This window comes from Erpetoichthys calabaricus, chromosome 7, assembly GCF_900747795.2.
Source record: "Erpetoichthys calabaricus chromosome 7, fErpCal1.3, whole genome shotgun sequence".
Lineage (NCBI taxonomy): Eukaryota > Metazoa > Chordata > Cladistia > Polypteriformes > Polypteridae > Erpetoichthys > Erpetoichthys calabaricus.
The window spans coordinates 159,874,351-159,894,512 of record NC_041400.2 but is presented as its reverse complement, the minus strand read 5'-3'; the positions used below and the strand labels follow the sequence as shown (position 1 = coordinate 159,894,512).

The window sequence follows — 20,162 nt, the reverse complement described above, 5'->3', positions numbered from 1 at the left end:
TTTTTAAATTCACCATTGATTTTCAAAGTGAGATTTTGAAATTTCCTAAATTTGAAACTGTATTTGAGATATCTCAATGAAATTTAGTTTCCCCACAAATTCCCTTAAAGATTAAGTGTGTCAAATTTCAAAAAAATGAACTCCAGTGGAAGTCGAGTTGTTTCATGCAGAAAGACAGGTGGACAGTCATGGCGACTGCAGTAGGTGCTTTCACATTATATACAAACACTCCTAAAAACTGTTGAATATAAAATAAAGTTGCCTGATGCCCAGACTCTGCAGTTACCCAGGAAGACTGGCCCTTGAGTGTTTTTGCAAGTATGGTATAAAAAGGTATTATAGTTCTAGAAACTGTGCAGAGTGTATCCCAGATCCAAAGAGTGTATCCTGTTATAAGATTTTAAAGGAATTAAATTGTTTTTAGTCCCATGCATATCAAATCCAGATTTCAAAATTCTCAAAGTCATCAATATATTTGATCCATCAGAATTCTTTCAGCTAAGTAATGAATCAAATAGTTGAGAACATAAGCGTAAAGTCAAGGCAGAAGATAGGAAGCACTTCTTAACATGAAGTGTTGTCAGAACCTGAAGAAAATCTATTGAGTCATGAAGACTGAGTGGAAAAATTTTAAAAAGTATCTGGAAGTGGTACTCTTACAGTGTAAAGCAAGTCACGTTTCCATAGACACTTAATTTTACATTTTGTTGCGTGGTCACGTAAAATTAGCCCTGAAATCCTGTAAATCTGAAAAGTTATTTTTTAAACGAATGCTAAGCACTCATTAATGGACACCGGCCACTGGACATCAAGAGAATGGACAAACACCAAACAGGGGAACAGAACCATAAAGCTGTGAGGCAGCAGTGCTAAACACTTTCCTGAAATGCCACACTTGATGACTTAGTATCATGTTACACAAAACACTGTCACAAGTTTAAAATTAATAAACTCTTTTTGGTACATTTACATGCAAGTGAACTTAGATATGAGCATACAGACAACATTTGGACACAGAGATGATCTGTGTATCTGTAAGCATTGCTCAAAAAGCCGTAAAACCCTACTGCTGTAAGAGACTCTGTGAAAACACTCAAAAACTATCCAGAAAATAAATTCAAGTCAAGCCTACTTTATACACAAACTACTGTATTATAATTGAATTAATGTATTCTGTTAATTATCTTATGAGCACTTTCTAAATTTACTAAACTGCATCAGCTTCAATATTTCATGACTAAATTACTCTTGGTAAAGTAACTATCATTGATCAAAGGGAAATCCAATTTAACAGCGATGATGAAATCAATACGAACAATCCAATAGACCAAAATGCAGCATTAAAAGGTTAAAAGAAATTTAAAGTAGAATATGAGCCAAAATCGTTTTTGCTTTGGGAAAACAGTGAAAATTTAAGATCAAGAGTTTAACATTTTAACTGTGATTTATCTTTGTTTTTTTGTACAGCAATGTTTTCTAAACTGTAGCAGGATTTGTGAAAACTAATATTTACTGATAGTTTATTACAAATTACACATTTTCACATTTATTACTTTAATCTTTTTTTCTTATTTACCTGAAAAGTCCTTATATTTTGATGGCACAGTGGTAGTGCTGCAGCTGCCTTGCAGCAAGAAGACCAGGATTCAATTCCTGCATGCTCCCTCTGTGGAGTTTGCATGTTCTTTCTATGTTTGTGTAGGTTTCTCTGGTTGCTTCGGTTTCCTCCCAGAGTCCAAACACTTGTGGATTAAGTGGATTGACAATTCTAAACTGGCCCCTGGTTCAGGTGTGCATGTGTGCATATTCACCATGTGATTGAGTGGTCCCACCATCCAGAGACTGAGCCTGATGCTTGCTGGGATAGACTCTTGTCACCCTGCTCTAGATAACTGGGTTTAGAAAGTGAATGGGAAAAGAAAACGGTGAACCTCTATCTGTGGTGGGTCTCACCTTCTTCATGGTACTTACTGAAAACTGGTCATGCAGGGATAAATAAGTGTCAGCCGGCTAATATGTTAGTGGCTTTAATAACAGATTGAAAAAGAGAAAAAATCAAGAGGCTGAAGGAAGTGACTCATTTATTAACTCCTGAGTTGATTCAACAAGTGTACTTATATTTATTGGAAAGCAGCAAAAAATAAGCCTCCAATGACTGCAGAGTAATTTCTGCTGCCATACAACAGATGAAGCTACTTGGATCAAAATCATGGCCTTAATATTAGGTTGTATAGTGCAGACCAATCCCACCACTTGCAAAGTTAACAGCTTGGGTGGATGGAACACCTTGGGAAAGAAGATTGCACATATTTTAAAAAAAGGGCAAGTTTAAAATAGTTCTCATTAGTAAAAGGTAGTACAGCCTCTGAAGAATTGGACAGATGTGGGACACAGAAGGATATGAACAAAAGTAATGGAAATAAAAAGTTCTCTAATCCTTTTAATATTGTGCTAGTTTTTGTGTTGTTTGTCGTCACATAATGGAAGTGATCGATGTTTGATATATAAACACAATATTTATGCATTTATTTATTTAAAGAGCTTCTGTAAAAAGCCAAATTCCTCCTGAGAACAAATAAAGTTCTATATATACTGTATAATTTTAATGCATGAATTAGGTATTCTAAATTAAATCAGTGTCACACACATGGCTTCTTAAACAATTCCGACATTTTAATTTCTAAATATCCTTTTTACTATTAAGTACAAGGAAAGTATTGTAATCGTCCAAAGATTTGATGACGATATTTTGATGAATTTCAACGTTTTCGACCTCCCTGACTTTCTCGTATACAAAATATAGGGAAAGTATTGGAATCCTCCAAAAATTCCATTTAGAGATTTTGATGAATCTCGACATTGTAGACCTCCCTGAGTCCGAAACTACCATTTTTGGAATTATGTCTGTGTGTCTATCAGTGTGTGTGTGTGGGCGTGTGTGTGTAAACATGATAACCTGAGTACACTTTCACTTAGGTCAACCAAATTTTGCATACAAGTATTAGGTACAAAACATAGATTTCTATCAATTTTTGGGGTATTTCCGTTAGCCAGAAGTGGTACTTTACCTTTTATTCATGCAGCTGCAGAGTCTGATTTATTCAACTTTTCTTTTATAATAATTTATTTTAATAAATTATAAATTTGATTTGATTTGTTGTTGATGGTTCTTTAATGTACATTATATAAAAATATAATCACTGTCCTGCGGTTTACTCCTCAAATATCCATCCCCATATCTGAGTATACAAGAAAGTCTAGGGGAGACCACTCCCGATTTTTTCCTCTAACCTTTCTTTACGACATATAACAACATCCCATAATAATCATACAACAACGTTACTTAAAATAACAAACACCTTCTCAGCACATGATATCCTCCTCTTAACTCAGTTACAAATCTTAAACTACCACCTTATTCAATTTGCTCCATCTTATTACTAGTTTACCTGATCCATCTAGCCACATGCATTCCTTCTTATATATCAATATATATTTTGCAAGCAGCTTCAATATTTAATAATACACTGCACAGTAAAGCTGATTAAACACTTCCTTATTTGGATTGTTATCATTCAATCAAATAATCCTTCAATTTCTGAGGTATCTTTCTTAGATATTGAGACCTTTAAAGTGTTGTGGACTGACTGGAATCCTCCAAGCTCATTTCTGAATCTCTCAGCTTGTTAATGGGTGTTTGTTTTCCTGTGCCCTTTGTGAAGTTTTCATCAAATGCTGTCACTCCTTGAGACTGATCGGCAGTCTCATTATCCAGAATCTCTTCATAAAAGTTGTGTTGCAACTGTACTGCAACCCTGTTGGTGGTTCTACAGTCACTTTATTGCCAGTCTTGCTCACTATGCTGTGTGGTGTTGCACTGAACTGTGTAGTGAATTTGTCCGCCTTCCCTTGTCTCACAAGAACAAGATCTGCAATGTTAATATTGGAGTATTTAGCTCCCCAACAATCATCTGCATATATTTTAGATTTGGCTTTCTGCTTTGTATCTCAATCACATACTTCCAAGTCACTATGTATGTAAAGATGTAAGTTCGAATAACTTGCCTCTTATCTTCCAGTTAAACAATAATTCTTTGACCTGTTATTCCATGGATAATTTCTCTGTAGGTTGTTACATATTTTTCCTTTTACAGTCAAGACCTTCAGACTGGGCAATTTGAATACGTTTCATAAATGATGCATTTTGGAGTTCCACTTCTTCATTAGCTTATGCCCATCTTGGAATGGTTTTTAAGTGTTTAACACCATTCTCCGCACAATAATTCCTGAATTCTCCCAATATGAACTGTGGACCATTGTCAGATTTCAAAGTATGGAAGTCCATGTAGACTAAATACTGACTCTAAACTGACAATTATCATTTCTGTAGTAGTGGAACTACAGTAAGCACATCATACTCATAGTACCTGTTGTTGTAATCTATCACTACTAAAATTAAGTGATTGGACGACAGTGGTCTATGTGTTCAACAGCAACATCTTGCCATGGTCCCTCTGGAAGTGGTGTTGTCGTTAAGTGTTCGGGTGGTTTTGGACGTTCAACAATTTTGTAATTTACAATGTCTTTCTACCTCTTTTTCCATGCCAGGTCATCATAGTTTGCTTCTAAGATGCTGCTCTGTCCCAACATTCCCTAAATGTCTTTCAGGAGCCAATGCTAGTGCTTTGTCCCTTAGTGCTTGTTGCATTAATATGTGTGTCCCATGTAGCACAAAAGATCTCAGTACAAATAATTCATTAGTTTTGGTGCAAAAACTTTGAGCTTTTCTCACTTTAATAAATTCAGGGCCAAGAGAAGATGCCTCCTCCACCTCATTTAGAGCTCTTGGTGCAGTACTTAAGCCACAAATCTCACATACCCGTATGATTACAGTGAGTGCTTTTCTCTCATTGCTATACTTCCTACCAGACGTGACAATTGTTCTGTGATGTTGCTTTTTTCAGATATGTGAACAACTGTAAAATTGTAGGGTTGCAAGCTCAAAACTCAATGTTCAATCTGGGCAGAAGAATTTGAGCACAGGCTCTAAATGGATGCTAGTCGCTTATGGTCAGTGACTAGGACAAACTCTTTGCCATATACATAGGGATGAAGTCTTTCATATTCCCATACAAGAGCAAGGACCTCTCTCTCTGTCTGTGTATATCATTTTCACACTCCAATAAAAAACAGCTTACATTGCAAACAGGAACAATCTCACCCTGTTGCTTTTGGACTAATACAATCCAACTGGGCTTGCATCAGGAATTAGGAATCAGCAATCACTCACGTTGGTGCATCCTTGTCAAAGTAAGCTAAAGTTAGAACTTTAGCTAGTGCTTTTTTATGGGCAATAAATTCTTCTTTTTGTTCTGTTCCTAATTTGAATTGTGTATCTTTTCTAGAAAATGATCTCAATGGTTCTGATAATGTTGCAAAATGGGGAATAAATCAGCTTTAGCTGACAAGACCAAGACACTGTTCCAACTCTCTCATCTGTAGGACCAGCTCCTTTTTGTGTCAATAATATTTCCTTGATTTTCGAACTATCCATGTTAAATTGACATTTTTTAGGGTTCCATGTCAGTCCATGCTCTCAGTCTTTTCAATACAGCATGTATCCATTTTTTTTGTGTTGCCTGATTGTGGCCATTAAAAAATGATATAATCTGAGATGTTCTCAACTACTTCTATACCAGTTAAAGCACCAGATATATCTTTTTGATATTGTTCACTGGCTAAAGATACTTTAAATAAAAGCCTTTTATGTCTGTACACCCCATTATGAACAACAAAAGTTGTAATTTGGAGTGATTTAGGAGTTAGGTTAAGTTGATGGTAGCCTCATTACAGATCTACTTTACTAAACCACATAGAGCCAATTTAGTTTGAAAATGACTGACTGACCATAGAGCTATTCATGCCTTGTAAAAGTTCATCTGCTGTTGGGATTGGGCAACTTTCCTTGACAATTGTTCAATTTGCTTGTTGCATATTAATGCAAAGTCTCATTTCTGAGCTGGCTTTTGGCACCCGAACCATTAAGTTTGCTTACAGGGTAGAGCCATTAACTGGTTCAATAATGACCAATCCAACCATTTCTTTAATTTTCTTCTTGATATTTTCTCTTAAATTAAATGGTATTTTCCAATGGTTGAGCTACTGACTAAACACTACAATCAATATATAAACTAATCAGCTTAATTTTCTCCTTCCCCACACCATGTAATACAGTATTTCTGGGTATTGGAGCTAGAGTACCTGTTTTAGATTAATCACAGCGGCTGTATTGGTGCTTAGTTTTAGCACATCAAGCTTCATGGCTGTCTCTTTGCCTAACAGTGTTTCTCCGTTCCCTTTGATAATGACAAACTCTGCATATTCAGTGTGGTCTCTTACCTTGACTTCACAATTAAAAGCTCCTGTCACAGATAATGACTGGTTAGAAGGATAAGTAAATGGTTTATTCTGGGTCATTTGAATGTGTAATTGATATTTATTATGCACATGTTTCAGTTTTTCTGAGTTTTGTTCATCGATGATGTAACAGATTCCACTAGAGTCAATAAGCATTTTAACAACAACAACAACTACATTTATTTATATAGCACATTTTCATACAAAAAAGTACCTCAAAGTTTTTTAAGTTTCACACCTCCTAGACAAACATTTAGTCTTTCTGACCTGTCATTTTCAGTAGCCACAAAGGCATACTCCGTTTGTCTCTCAATGCTATTAAAAGATTGCTTTTTGGAACTCTTCATCCTGCACATTTTTGGGAAACGATCTTCCCCACTGCACTTGTGACATGACTGACATTTTGCAAGAGGTCTGCAATTCTGCTTCTAGAGCATTGCTTATCTGTCTTGTTTTTCTCCAAATTGTGTTTGGTTTTTTTTTTCTCTCATTTTTATCTGGTCTCTGTGTAACACAGTTAACAGGCTGTGTTTGTGCAATCACAGCATCACCAACAGTGTTGCTGCCATTTGCTCTTCAATTTTCTCACTTAAGGATAACACCTCCAGCGTGTGAGTGAGTATAAGCACGCGACCTTTCTAAAGAAGCCTCTGGTGCACATAACCAGAACAGCATTTACTTAAAACTGCATCTCTAATTGTTTTTAGTGTCGCTCGCAAAAGCACAGTCTCTAGCAGCCTGAGTTAAGTCGCAAACTGCTGTAACATCTCTCCTGTTTTCTGTGAAAGTTTGTGAAAAGACTGGCGCGGAAAAGCAGCATTGACTTGCAAAACAAAGTGGTTATTTAGAGCTGTGACTGCTGCCTCTCAGTGTCTGCCATCCTTCCAGTTTTAGTGTCATCTGTGAATTTCACAAGTTTACTAACTATACCAGAATCAATGTCATGAATATAAATCAGAAAAAATAAAGGACCAAGGACAGACCCCTCAGGGACTCCACTGTTGTCTTCACTCCATGAAGAACATTCTCCTCTTATTTGTACCTAAGAGTGAGTCAACACAGCTGACTCATACACTTGATGAGGGAAAACATTTCATATTGAAGTAATCCTTGAACCTATATTTCCCTCTACCAGTTCTGATAAATTTGTTGATTCATCCATCTTCATATCCGCTTTATACTGAGTAGGGTTGCAGGAGCTTATCCCAGCAAGCATTGAGGGCAAGGCAGGAATAATCCCTGGATAGGGTGCCATCACAGGGTGAATACACATGTACCCGCACACACACACACGTGGGACCAATTTACCACCGTCAATGTTTTGGACTGTGGGAGGAAGACCACGCAGACACACAGACAACATGCAGACTCTCTGCAGTCAGGACCTGGGATGTGAACCCCAGTCGCCTTGTTGCGAGGCAGAAGCGGTACTACTGTGCCACCATGGTTTAAAAAAACAATAATGGTTTTAAAACAATAATTAGGAATTATTCAGTAGAAAAGCTTTTCTGTATAGATACTGAAGATTTAAAAAAATCACATGTTATCTACTGTATATAATTCTAATTATGTCAAACCTATTACTTAAATATTTAAATTCATATTTAATTATAAGCTCTGTAGTGAAATTTTTATATACTGTCACAGTAAGACATAGGAAACATCAAAGGTTTGGGGCAGCCACCTGTATAATATCCCAGGCTGCAAAATGGGTGTTTTTTCCATGAGCTGTGCATGATACAGTGTCCAAAACAGAACTGACTTAGGTTGAGTAAAGTGGCGGTTTTAAAGGTCGTGACAGGAAATGATGTCATCCAGAGCGCCAGATCCGGAAGTGCCATGTTCGGGGCCAGAAGTGACTTCATCAAAAATGCTGGGATTTCCTGAATATAATCTGCAGAGGATAGAGAGAGACAGTTACTGCAGCTCGCCACCCCCTGGTCTGGCGTGGTATTACTATTATTTAAGACCTCTAGCTGCCTCCCATGCACACGTGTCTGACAATAAATACAGTATGTAAATAGTACAGTGTTTTCAGTAAATAGCTTATTATGGAATATTTGCTTACACATGACACTGCTACTCTCAGTTATCAGGCTAAGCATAATTTCAACACTTGTACATTTTTAAAAATGAGTAAAATCACTTGTGTGCAGCACTTTTAAAGCACACAATGCATAACATTGAAGTGATAGTAAAATAAATTAACACACTAGGGTGCACCTCAGTGAGTTATAACCTCATTTTATGTTTATATGTGTTGCCTGTACACAGAAAATATACAGTACTCCACAGAAGCTCAACTTTGTAGGTAATCTTACATTATATACTGTACTTTATAAAAACACAACTTTCCTTTTTTTTAGTTATTTAAGTAGTGCAAATTAAGTGATATTTTGTAGCTCTTCTTTTACATTCTGAAGTGTAAGAAGTAATAAACTGTAAGTATGTGAATTCCAGTTTGTGTATGTAAGCCATTTGTCCGGTTGCACTCTACTTGTTACTTCCCGTCTCAAAAGCCAGCTGTAAAATAAGCTGCTGTGTCTTGTCTACCTTAGTTATGAAAAAACTTTCCTCTAGTAGGAAATGTGGTGCTTATCTGAAACATGGTGTTAACAGAATAATAACTCAAAAATGTGTTTAGCCAATTGTTAGATCACTTCAAAAATGTATATTTTGGAAGAAAAATAAAAAAATATATAAAAAAAAAAAATCAAAGCCACCACGCATAAAAATTTTACAAAGGAACCAAATAAAATCCACTGATACCACTTTATAATAACTTTCATTAGTTTAGAATGGATAGTAGTTTAGTAGTATTACTGCACTGGAAAAGACTCTACAACCAATGAATAAATTGATTTGTTAAAATAGTATGTAATGTTCATTATTAAAAGTGTTAATAAAGTGTTACTAATACAGCATTTAAATTATTATATAGTAACATTTATTATTTTTGAATGAACATGAACTAAAAATTAAATAGATAGATAGACTCCAGCAGCAGCATACTGATAAAGAAAATATTAAATTAAAGAGTGATAACAATGCAGGTATACAGACAGACAATAACTTTGTATAATGTTAACGTTTACCCCTCCAGGTGGAACTGAAGAGTCGCATAGTGTGGGGGAGGAATGATCTCCTCAGTCTGTCAGTGGAGCAGGACGGTGACAGCAGTCTGTCGCTGAAGTTGCTCCTCTGTCTGGAGATGATACTGTTTAGTGGATGCAGTGGATTTTCCATAATTGATAGGAGCCTGCTCAGCGCCCGTCGCTCTGCCACAGATGTCAAACTGTCCAGCTCCATGCCTACAATAGAGCCTGCCTTCCTCACCAGTTTGTCCAGGCGTGAGGTGTCCCTCTTCTTTATGCTGCCTCCCCAGCACACCACCACGTAGAAGAGGGCGCTTGCCACAACCGTCTGATAGAACATCTGTAGCATCTTATTGCAGGTGTTGAAGGATGCCAGCCTTCTAAGGAAGTATAGTCGGCTCTGTCCTTTCTTACGCAGAGCATCAATATTAGCAGTTCAGTCCAATTTATCATCCAGCTGCACTCCCAGGTATTTATAGGTCTGCACCCTCTGCACACAGTCACCTCTGATGATCATGGGGTCCATGAGGGGCCTGGAAAAGGACGAAGGTCCAAGTCTTTAGAGTCCTGGTGCTTCCTGTCTTGCTATATGGTTGCAAGACATGGACGCTATCCAGTGACCTGAGATGAAGACTGGACTCCTTTGGTACTGTGTCTCTTCGGAGAATCCTTGGGTACCGTTGGTTTGACTTTGTGTCGAATGAGCGGTTGCTCATGGAATCCCGAATGAGGCACATTACCTGCATTGTGAGGGAGCGTCAGTTACAGCACTATGGCCATGTGGCATGTTTCCCCGATGGTGATCCAGCTCGTAAGATCCTCATTGCTGGGGACCCAAGTGACTGGACCAAGCCAAGGGGTCGCCCACGTAACACCTGGCTGTGGCAGATAGATGGTAATTTCCAGAGGGTTGGATGGACTACATGTCTGCCTGGGGGATTGCAAACCGGGATCCCGAGTTGTTTCATCATGTAGTGGGTGCGGGAACCCAGTGCATGCTACCCAACTTGACTTGACTTGCTGTATAATTCCACCCATTAGGAAGACAACATGTATGACCTGGCAGGGATCTTCACCTCATTAGAAAGGTTGGTAATTTACTTTCTTTAGGATTACTATCTGTGGCTAATTGGAAGATGGGTGCAATATTATAGCATGACTTTTCTCGTTCCTCTAATACACGGAGCTTGCATGTTCTCCATGATTTTGTGTAGGTTTCATCTGGGTGGTCTCGTTTTCTCCCACAGTCCAAACACATGCAGGTTAGTTGCATTGGTGATACTAAATTGGTCCTAGTAGGGTATGTGTGATGTGTGTGAGTTTGTTCCCCTGCAATAGACTGCTGCCCTGTCTAGGGGTTTGTTTCTGCCTTGCAACCCGTGCTTGCTGGGACAGACTCTTGTGACCCTGCTCAGGATTAAGCAGGCATAGAAAACTGTATCCATGGTACAATACACCATTAACTGCAAGGAAGTCCATTTACAAAACAAAAGATTATAATGTTACTCCTAACTCTAGTAAAAGTGTAATTGTTCAGTATAATTGTTTAAAATTAAGCATCTAATTTATTACCCCTATAACATATACAGTATAGATGGAATTCTGAGAAAACTATGGTACATCTCTAAGCAGGACTAGTATTACCTAAACAGTGAATAGGGGAATAAGTGGAGATATTTGATAAAGATTGCACAAAAAGAAGACTGACACATTTTGAAATTATTAGTCTCTTGCCTTTAACATATCATTGTATTTGTATTTGAAATTTGGCCAATACTTTTTTTCATATGACTAATAACCAAAAACAAAAACTGCATGGTCTGCTTAAAATTAACACATATGATAAAAAGGGCTCTTGTTTTAAGTAAAGAAAGAGGAGTTTATTTTTTCTAAGATGTATGTGATTCTCTAGATGCTTTAACATATTTTCTACATGAATGTAATGAATTCTCTATTTAAGAATGTGCCTGAGTAAAATGGCACTTTGGGTAAAAAACAAGTATCATACTGTTTTACTGAAAGGCATTTTTTAACAGGAAGCATTCATTTTCAGCACTGGCATAGTTAAATTTTGTATCAAACCCCGTGCTTCCTCCAGATAACCATGAACTTGAGAAATAAAATTAAAAAGTGCAAGAGCCTCCAGGCATGCCTGACATTTTTTTATGTTTGAAAGGGCTGTCTGTTGAGAAAGCAATTAAAGGACAAATTCCAGCCAGTGCATTGCACAGTACTGTTAACTGGATCCAAAAATGGCATGAGAATAGAGTTAGCTTACAGTGCTTCTATGTCAAAGACGAAAAGGTTATAAAGGGAACTAAAGGGGCTCAATCCAATACCCAATAGGCAAAGATGCTTAAGATTAAGCTAGTATGGTAGACAGTAGGACATTAGGGAGTTTCAAAATTCAACTTGATGTTATTTTAGAAGAATTAAGTGGATAGGACTGGCTGGCTTTTTTGGGCTGAAAGGCCCATTCTACTGAGCAGACTAAAAAAATCGTATTGCTTACAGAAAAAAAATAACAAATAGTAGGTAATAAGTATTTAAATATAAATACAAAAAATCGGGAGTGGTCTCACCTAGACTTTCTCATATACTCAGATATCGGGATAGATATTTGAGGAGTAAACCACAAGACAATGATTATATTTTTATATTATGTACATTAAAGAACCATCAGCAACAAATCAAATCAAACTAATAATATATTAAGCAATTATTATAAAAGTAAAGTTGAATAAATCTGTCTACAGGTCGTGCTTCATCAAAATCTCAAAATGGAATTTTTTGGAGGATTCCAATACTTTCCCTATACTTCGTATATGAGAAAGTCGGGGAGGTCTGCAACATCAAGATTCATCAAAATATCAACATCAAAACTGTGGATGATTACAATACTTTCCCTATACTTTGTATATCTGGTTTCCCAAGATCTGATGTGTGTTTGTTTTCTGGGTAAATGTAATACAAGCAACTATACCAAGATCCTATATTCATGTGTTCTGGTAATCACTGAATTCTGTTTTGATATTTTCTTGATTTGAGAGTTGTCTTTTATAATCTGCATATTTACAAATAATCCCATGGTCCTTATTATCATTAAACATGAACCCAGCTTGTTGTAAGGTCAGATCAGTTTATTTACTTGTTACAGTACATCTCTCTGAGCCTGTGCACAAAAATAAACTTACTTCCCTCAAAAGACATTAACATTCATCAGCCCCCTATGGAATACCATTTCTGCCAAAATGAAATAAATAAAATAACAATCATAATCGCATGTAAAATTACAGTGATATATACAATATATATGAGACATTAAATTGTGAGATAAGCACATTTAATTATTATGAAGTATAGTGTTATCATTTTATTTTGGGTCAACAATGTAGTTATCTTAAATTTAATTATTGTCAGTTTTATAACAAAACTGACTTATTTTTAAACACCATTTTATTTAATATTAGGACTTCTTTATGCTAAATTTCCAAAGGACAATTGTAATGGCCCTGCTATTTATTTCAAAAATGCCTCCATTTATGATGGTTTCATCTTGGGCTGGACCTATTCCTATTCTATACGTGGAAGTGTGTGTGTCTATCCAGCCCGAAAGTAAGAGGTGAAGTCGGGGTAAGAGCTCGACCTCCGAGGAAACAGAAAACTCGGTTAGTTGCTAATAACACAAGTGAGGCCAGCACGTCACCAAAACAAAACCTGGTGCCGTGCTGGCCTCACTTGTGGTAAAATGATAAAATGGTATCCCTTTTACTTTTCCTACCGCTGCTAATGCACAAGTGATGTGAGCAATTCGGCAAAACGAATCCTCCTAGGAGAGAGATGCCCAGAGTAGTTCCTTTCAAGTACCTGACTTTTGGACTTTTTACAGCACGGGTTTACACAGCTAGTATATATATATAGTGGAGAAGAAGTGAGATTACACAGTCCCAAAAATAGTTGGGGTGCTAACCAGGGCTACCTGATTTAATATCTCTTTCAAAGCATTAAGGTCGCAATTAAATAAACAGCCACATTAGGGTGCTAGAATAAAAAAATATCCTTCAGGTTTGTCTAACTGGGAGTTTAATCCTGCTGCAAGTTTGAGTCAAAGTGAAACACCACCTTCCAGGGACGGGTTACTTTTATGTGTTTCTGACCAGAAGGGGCGGGCGTCAGCCTCCTTCGCTGTGCTGTAGAGGTTAAGAGAGAAGTCAGTCAATGGCAGAGCCCCTTGTCACCCTGGAATGGTATTGCATACCTAATCAGAGCCAGCAAGATGACCTTCAGACACGCATGCGTGACAATGTATATCACTATTGCTTTTCATGTGATTATTTATTTCGTTTAGGCACAAATGATATTCCATAGCTGTATGTGAATTGGTCAATATGTACTATAGCTGCTGAGGCCACAGAGGTGTTTAACTCATGTACATGAATGTTATGAATTTTCATTACTATAATGCAAATATGCTGCAGCACAATCCTTTGACTTTCTTACACTAGCAAGAATCCATCCTTGTAGCATCAGACCCTAAGCAGGAAAACATCCCCATGCAGAACTATAATCGAACACCAAGCACACTCACACCCATAACCACACTTCCATTCAAGGGCTGACACACTATTAACTGAGAGTTATTAATCAACTTAACATACATGTCTCTGTTAGGAAAAGAAAAACGCTGATATAGGGCAACGATTCATACACAGCTTACTGGATCTCTGACGTAAACGCTAGTTACATGCTATGGGTATGTGAGGAATTTATTTATTTTAACATTATATTTGTGAAGTCATCATAGTGCTATTTCATGGTGGGTATTTGTTCTGATCATCATTTTCATGGACGCCTCTTATTTTGTAGCAATAAATCCTGCTGCTAGTCATATGCTTTACAACCTAGTGATATCAATCTGTTGCCCTTATAAAAGATAGTAGCTTGCATAACCCGGCTTTTAAACATTAAAATATCTAAAGGTAACAGCCACTCAAATTAGAAAGAATTTAAGGGCTTAAGTCTGGCTTTGTTTTTTGAGAAAAAAATTAATTTTGGCATGTGTGTTGTGGTTTTCTCTGACTTAAGTTACTTTTACTGACACTTGATTGTTTAAAAATCCATTTTTTTTAAATCTTTCTAAACCTGTTAATATATCTGCCTCTCTTTGGTTAATTCCTAGCAGGCTGAATTTCAGAAATGTTTAGTAAAAAGCAGTAAAGATTTGATAAAAGGAACATGAATAAAGAATTTCCAGGTTTTTTTTTTCCTGGAAATATGCTTTTGTGAAATGTGCTGCATTTTGTTCTGCAAGTGGTCAGGGTTAGGGCTGAGTTAGTGCAGAAATTTGTAATGGTTCGTTACATACAGTCCAGTGCAGTAATCAAAATTACAATGCTGTTGTTCATAACTTTTATTTAAATTCTTATATCTCACTCATGTTGACTTGACAAAATGAATGAATGTGATGTGAATGTGCACATAACATCACCAAAGCTTACCTGGAAAACAGTGTAAAGTGTTTATTGAAGCTTTGTGGTTTAAAAACAAATCCTCTAAGATGTCTTTATAAGTGTAAAGCATATTTCTGAGGAAATATCTTGTGCACAAAATCATCCTTCTTTTTCATCTCCTTTAAGGATTGTTTTGATTCGCTGCTGGCTAATTGCACATGCATTTTACTGGCATACAAAATTAGCCATGAGGCGCTGCAGCAAGTGAATGAGTGCACAGTGATCAATGTTAAAAAAGCAGTGGCAGTACTCATATATTTTTTTTTTTTTAAGGAGGTGAGGTGCAAATCCAGCTGGAGTACTGAGCAGGTAGTGATATCACATATGTATGAAGCTGATGAGACAGCGTCATAGAATATGAGATGGAGTAGGCCTACAGTAAGCATGCATTTATGTTCTGCACATGGCTACTTCAGCTCTGTGATTTCACGCTGGGTGCTGAGAAAAAAATGAGTTTCCAGGACAAGGTCACTGTCGAGCATGCTTCTGTGAATTTCAGCGATCATCACTAGTGAGGAATGATGTCTGAGTACAGATTCCTAATCATATAATTCATTTTTTAAAAAGATATAATGTGCTCTAATTGAACTCTCAACAACTGACATGAAAAACAAGTCTGAGCAGGAGTCGTATAAGTCGTGCATCATCTAAAGATGTTAAACTGTTTCAAGAAACTGTGATTAGAGCCCCGCATGAGAATTTTTTGAAACAAGAATTACTGCTTAATTTTTTAATCTTTTAATAAGTTGGATTCAGTGGGTACAACTATTAAAACAAAAAGATGTTTTATGGGGACAAATATATACCACTGAGACACAAGGCATGTTGCAGCAGTGACAAAGAGACAAAACAAAGGAAACAGCAGGTGGTGTTAAAAGATCTAACAGACCATTAGGCTAGCAAGAGTTTAAAATAAAGGCATTACAGTACAAGAGATCTAGGCTGAGGACACAAACAGAGCAACTAGCTTGTAATAACCACAAAACCCAAAGAGTGATGGAATAGGAATTAAACAAAGCACACAATTTGTACCAAAAATGATTTAAAAATAGCATGTAAAGGAAAATACCTAAAGAAAAAAATGCTAAATACATTCAAATAACAGTCTTTGTTTCTGATAAAATAGGAAAGCTGATCTGTAATTTCAGACCTCTTTGTATAAAAAATATGACTACTATGTTACACACTAATGCAATAAAAATCACAAAGAATGTGAAAATGTGTTAAACATGACAAGGCACCTGACTAGTAGGGTTAAACAAGCAACTGTTAGTTAATTTAGATGTGGCTGATGAAAACATATACTGCTTATTATGTCAAACTGAGTATATCTGACATATAAGGCCTCCTTCTAGTTGGATTGTTGCCATCCTGAATTGAAATGTAGCTTCTTTTTAGATGTCTGCATCACGATATAGTCGAGATAAACAATGCTTTCTTAGCTAAAATTTTCCTCTATTAAAGCAAAAAAAAATGCATCTGGAATGATTAAGGTTGGTAGATATCACACAGGCAAGGCAGCACTAAAGGGAGATGTCATATCACCTTGAAAATACTGGACCATTCCTTTATAAGTTAATGCATATTTTTGAGGAAATTTCTTGTGCACAAAATCATGTTTCATTTTACCTCCCTTTCCTTTTTGTCTGTCTTGACCCTAGCTGCTTCTTCTTCTGCGGCTCAGCCTTCACCCCCTAGGTTTCCATGTCTGTTAGTCTGAGGTGGCTTTACACTCATTCTCATTTCTAGAGTTAAGAACAGTTCACTGTGGATACAGAGACACTAGGCTAGGATTCCATAAAGAGTCTGGGATCACCACCAGTGCTCCCAGCCTCCAGTGATCTATTTTATTTAACCTTATGTAGATAACATGGCCCTATCATCCCTGACCATGAAACCTAGTGCTTACAGCTACTGACCAGGGATTCTGCATCAATACAAACATCTTATGCTACACCACAGCTATCATTGACTTTTGTAGTAGTACGGTGTTGTACCATGTTAACCATTATGGATGCAATGAGAAGTCAAGCAAAATGACACCTTTTATTGGCTAACTGAACAGATTACAATATGCAAGCTTTTGAGGCAGCTCAGACCCCTCTCTTCAGGCAAGTTGTACTACAGAAACTTCCCTGTATTTATAGCATGCATATTGTAATCTGTTCAGTTAGCCAATAAAGGGTGTCATTTTGCTTGACTTGCCATTGAGCAATTCACCTTGTAAGAAGAAAACTTGTAATTTCAAACCCAGAAAGGTGGTGACTTTGCCTCAGTATACCAGTCAAAACTCATCATTAACATTTTTATATTCTTATATACTGTAAATAATGTGAATGAAAAATATGACTATATGTCAGTAGCATAAGTACATAAGAAATTTGACATATGAGAGGAGACCATTCAGTCCATCAAGCCTGTTTATTTATCACATCCAGCATTTACATCTGAAATATATTTTTCATATCAACTACAATACTGACCTGTGCCACCAGAGATCTGTGTCCAATGATCTAAATTTTCAGAGAGAAGAGTATGGAGAGTATTCAAGAATGCAGTTTTCTTTAGAGTACCAGACAGAACACTAATATTTTGACATTTATTAGATGCATCAATAAAGATCTCCTACACATAATAACATAATAAAATGAAGGTTATTTCACCCTATATAGTCTGCCAAAGTATTGTCATATTTATACTGTGATTCATTACTTGTACTTGGATAAATGACTCTGATTTTCCACGTCTGTAATTTAATAATTTGCATTGTTACTTAATCTTCTTTATTTAATATGATGTAGCAGATACTGAGTATGCATTAAATATTGTACTTTCAAATCAAAGTATGCTTTGGCAGTGCTTCACGTATGTATATACTTGTAAAGGAAAAGCACAAAGAAACACCCAAATATTTTACTCAAAGGAAAAAACAAGTAAAAAGTCAGTTTCTTTTATCTGCCACCTTGAAACAAATGTCTTACTGCCCTAAAATAGTTGAAACCCCACCCATATCCACATCCTGTCTGAAGCATTTAGAAGTTGAAAATCTCATGTTATACCTTGTGGCTGAGATCAAAGGTGATGAACTTTAATCAAAATAATTAACATGCTATTTTCTTCTTTAGACAGTTTAGAATGTATATTTTGGTGTAAACGATTTGATTTTGTAAGCCATTTGGAAATTAGACATAAAAACAGATATTATAGGAATATGAAAACAAAAATTCACAATGTTTACTTTATATGGTGCCTTTAATGGAGAATATAATCACTTTTATTTGAAATGTATAAAATGTTCAGTCACTTGTGAGTTTGGTGAACTTGAATCACATTTTTTTTTTTTTTGTGATCAAATTTTTAATAATAAAATGAAAAAAACAGAAGGGAAAGGAAAGCAGTAATAATGGTATGTAATAACAAAAACAAAAGCAGCCCCCACTGGCGCCCACCCACGCCACCACACTTCTCACCTCCTGAGATGGCTAATTAGACAGAAGCACAATAAAAAAAAAACAAGAAAAAGTTGACAGGTAAATTGGCACAGACACACACAGACACACAAACAGACACACACACACACACAGGAGTGCACAGCAAAGTAACAGAAAAAAAAAGAATGAAGAAAGGTGGACAGAAGAAACTGCATAATGGAGCAACCACAACCTGCACTTTACTGACTGAACAGCATGAAGGCAGTTGTTGATATAGACCTGGAAGATTTGTTGATCTGAGATGCGGAAAGTAAAAGAAAGATAAGATTGTAAAATGAAGACTTTTAGAGGTGTAAGGGACAAAGGCGGGAGATTTCCAGCAAGTGGCTAAAAGCAACTTTGCTGCAAATGGTTGCAGACATTAAAAGCTTCCTCTGGGAAATAGAAAGGGAAAGTGAGGAAAGAGCACAAAGGTCTAGGAGGAGAATCTGAATAGACAAAGAAATGGGGAGAGAAAGAATCATGGAGAGGGATTCAGCCACATAATGCCAGAACATGTGGAGGAAGATGCCAAGAACTTTAAGAGGGCAAAAATGACATAGGGTTTTAGTTTTAGTCCCATTAGATGACGTCTCTAGGGGGGTAGGGTACATTCTGTAGACAAACTCAAATTGTGTATGCTGATAACTAGGATTTTTAGAGCAGTTTTGTAATGCTTGGAAAGAGGTTTGCTAACACAGTGTAGAGGAGGAGATGTCAGATATACTTAGTATGACAGAATAAGCAGTATCTGTTTTTATCAGCCACATTTAAATTAACTGACAGTTGCTTGTTTAACCCTACTAGTCAGGTGTCTTGTCATGTTTAACACATTTAAACATTCTTTGTGATTTTTACTGCATTACTGTGTTACACAATAGTCATATTTTTATATAAAGAGGTCTGTTAGTCAATTAGACATTATTAAGAATGTTCTGAGGGAAGCTTTGCAGAAGTGGGAGTAGAAGCCACAAACTTATGAGAAAGGGGTGAAGCAAATGAGTTCATGGAATGAACTGAAAGAGAGGAAAAGAGAGGAAATACTGGACACAGACCTCAACTTCTTCTTCTTCTTCTTTCGGCTGCTCCCGTTACGGGCTGCCACAGCGGATCATCCAAAATTGTCGTCCGCATATTGATTTGGCAAAATTTTACACCGGATGCCCTTCCTGACGTAACCCTCCCCATTTATACGGGCTTGGGACCGGCATCGAACTAGAAAGAGAAAATGTAGGAATTGACCCATATTGTTATAAATGCATAGACTAATTCTGTAACCTGCCTCCAGACACATTTCCACATTTCTGACCCATTAAATCTTGAAATTTTGTATGAATCTGTCTTATGTCCATGGAAAGTAATAATAAATAGTATATATTCCTGGCAGTAATATTTGTATATCTTTAGAAGCACACTGCTGAACCACCTTCTTCAAAAAATAAGTATTAAACCTCCCTTGATTATGCTAAAAATTACATTTAGGAGATGTCATAAGATTAAGTCTGTGGGTCTGAAGTAAAGCACATATCAAACACACTTGATCAATATGCATATAATTCTCCAGTCGGGTCCATAAACACTCTTTACACCATCCCTAAATAGTTACAAAATAAACCTTAGCCATTAACATGTAGTAGGTTTAACAACAACAAACTCTGAATGTTATGTTT

General features: G+C 36.6%; 1 protein-coding gene across 1 annotated transcript in view; it reads left to right on the top strand.

Moving 5' to 3' along the window:
- Positions 1–20,162, top strand: part of itga1 (integrin, alpha 1) — a 209,114-nt gene that overhangs the window by 28,085 nt on the left and 160,867 nt on the right.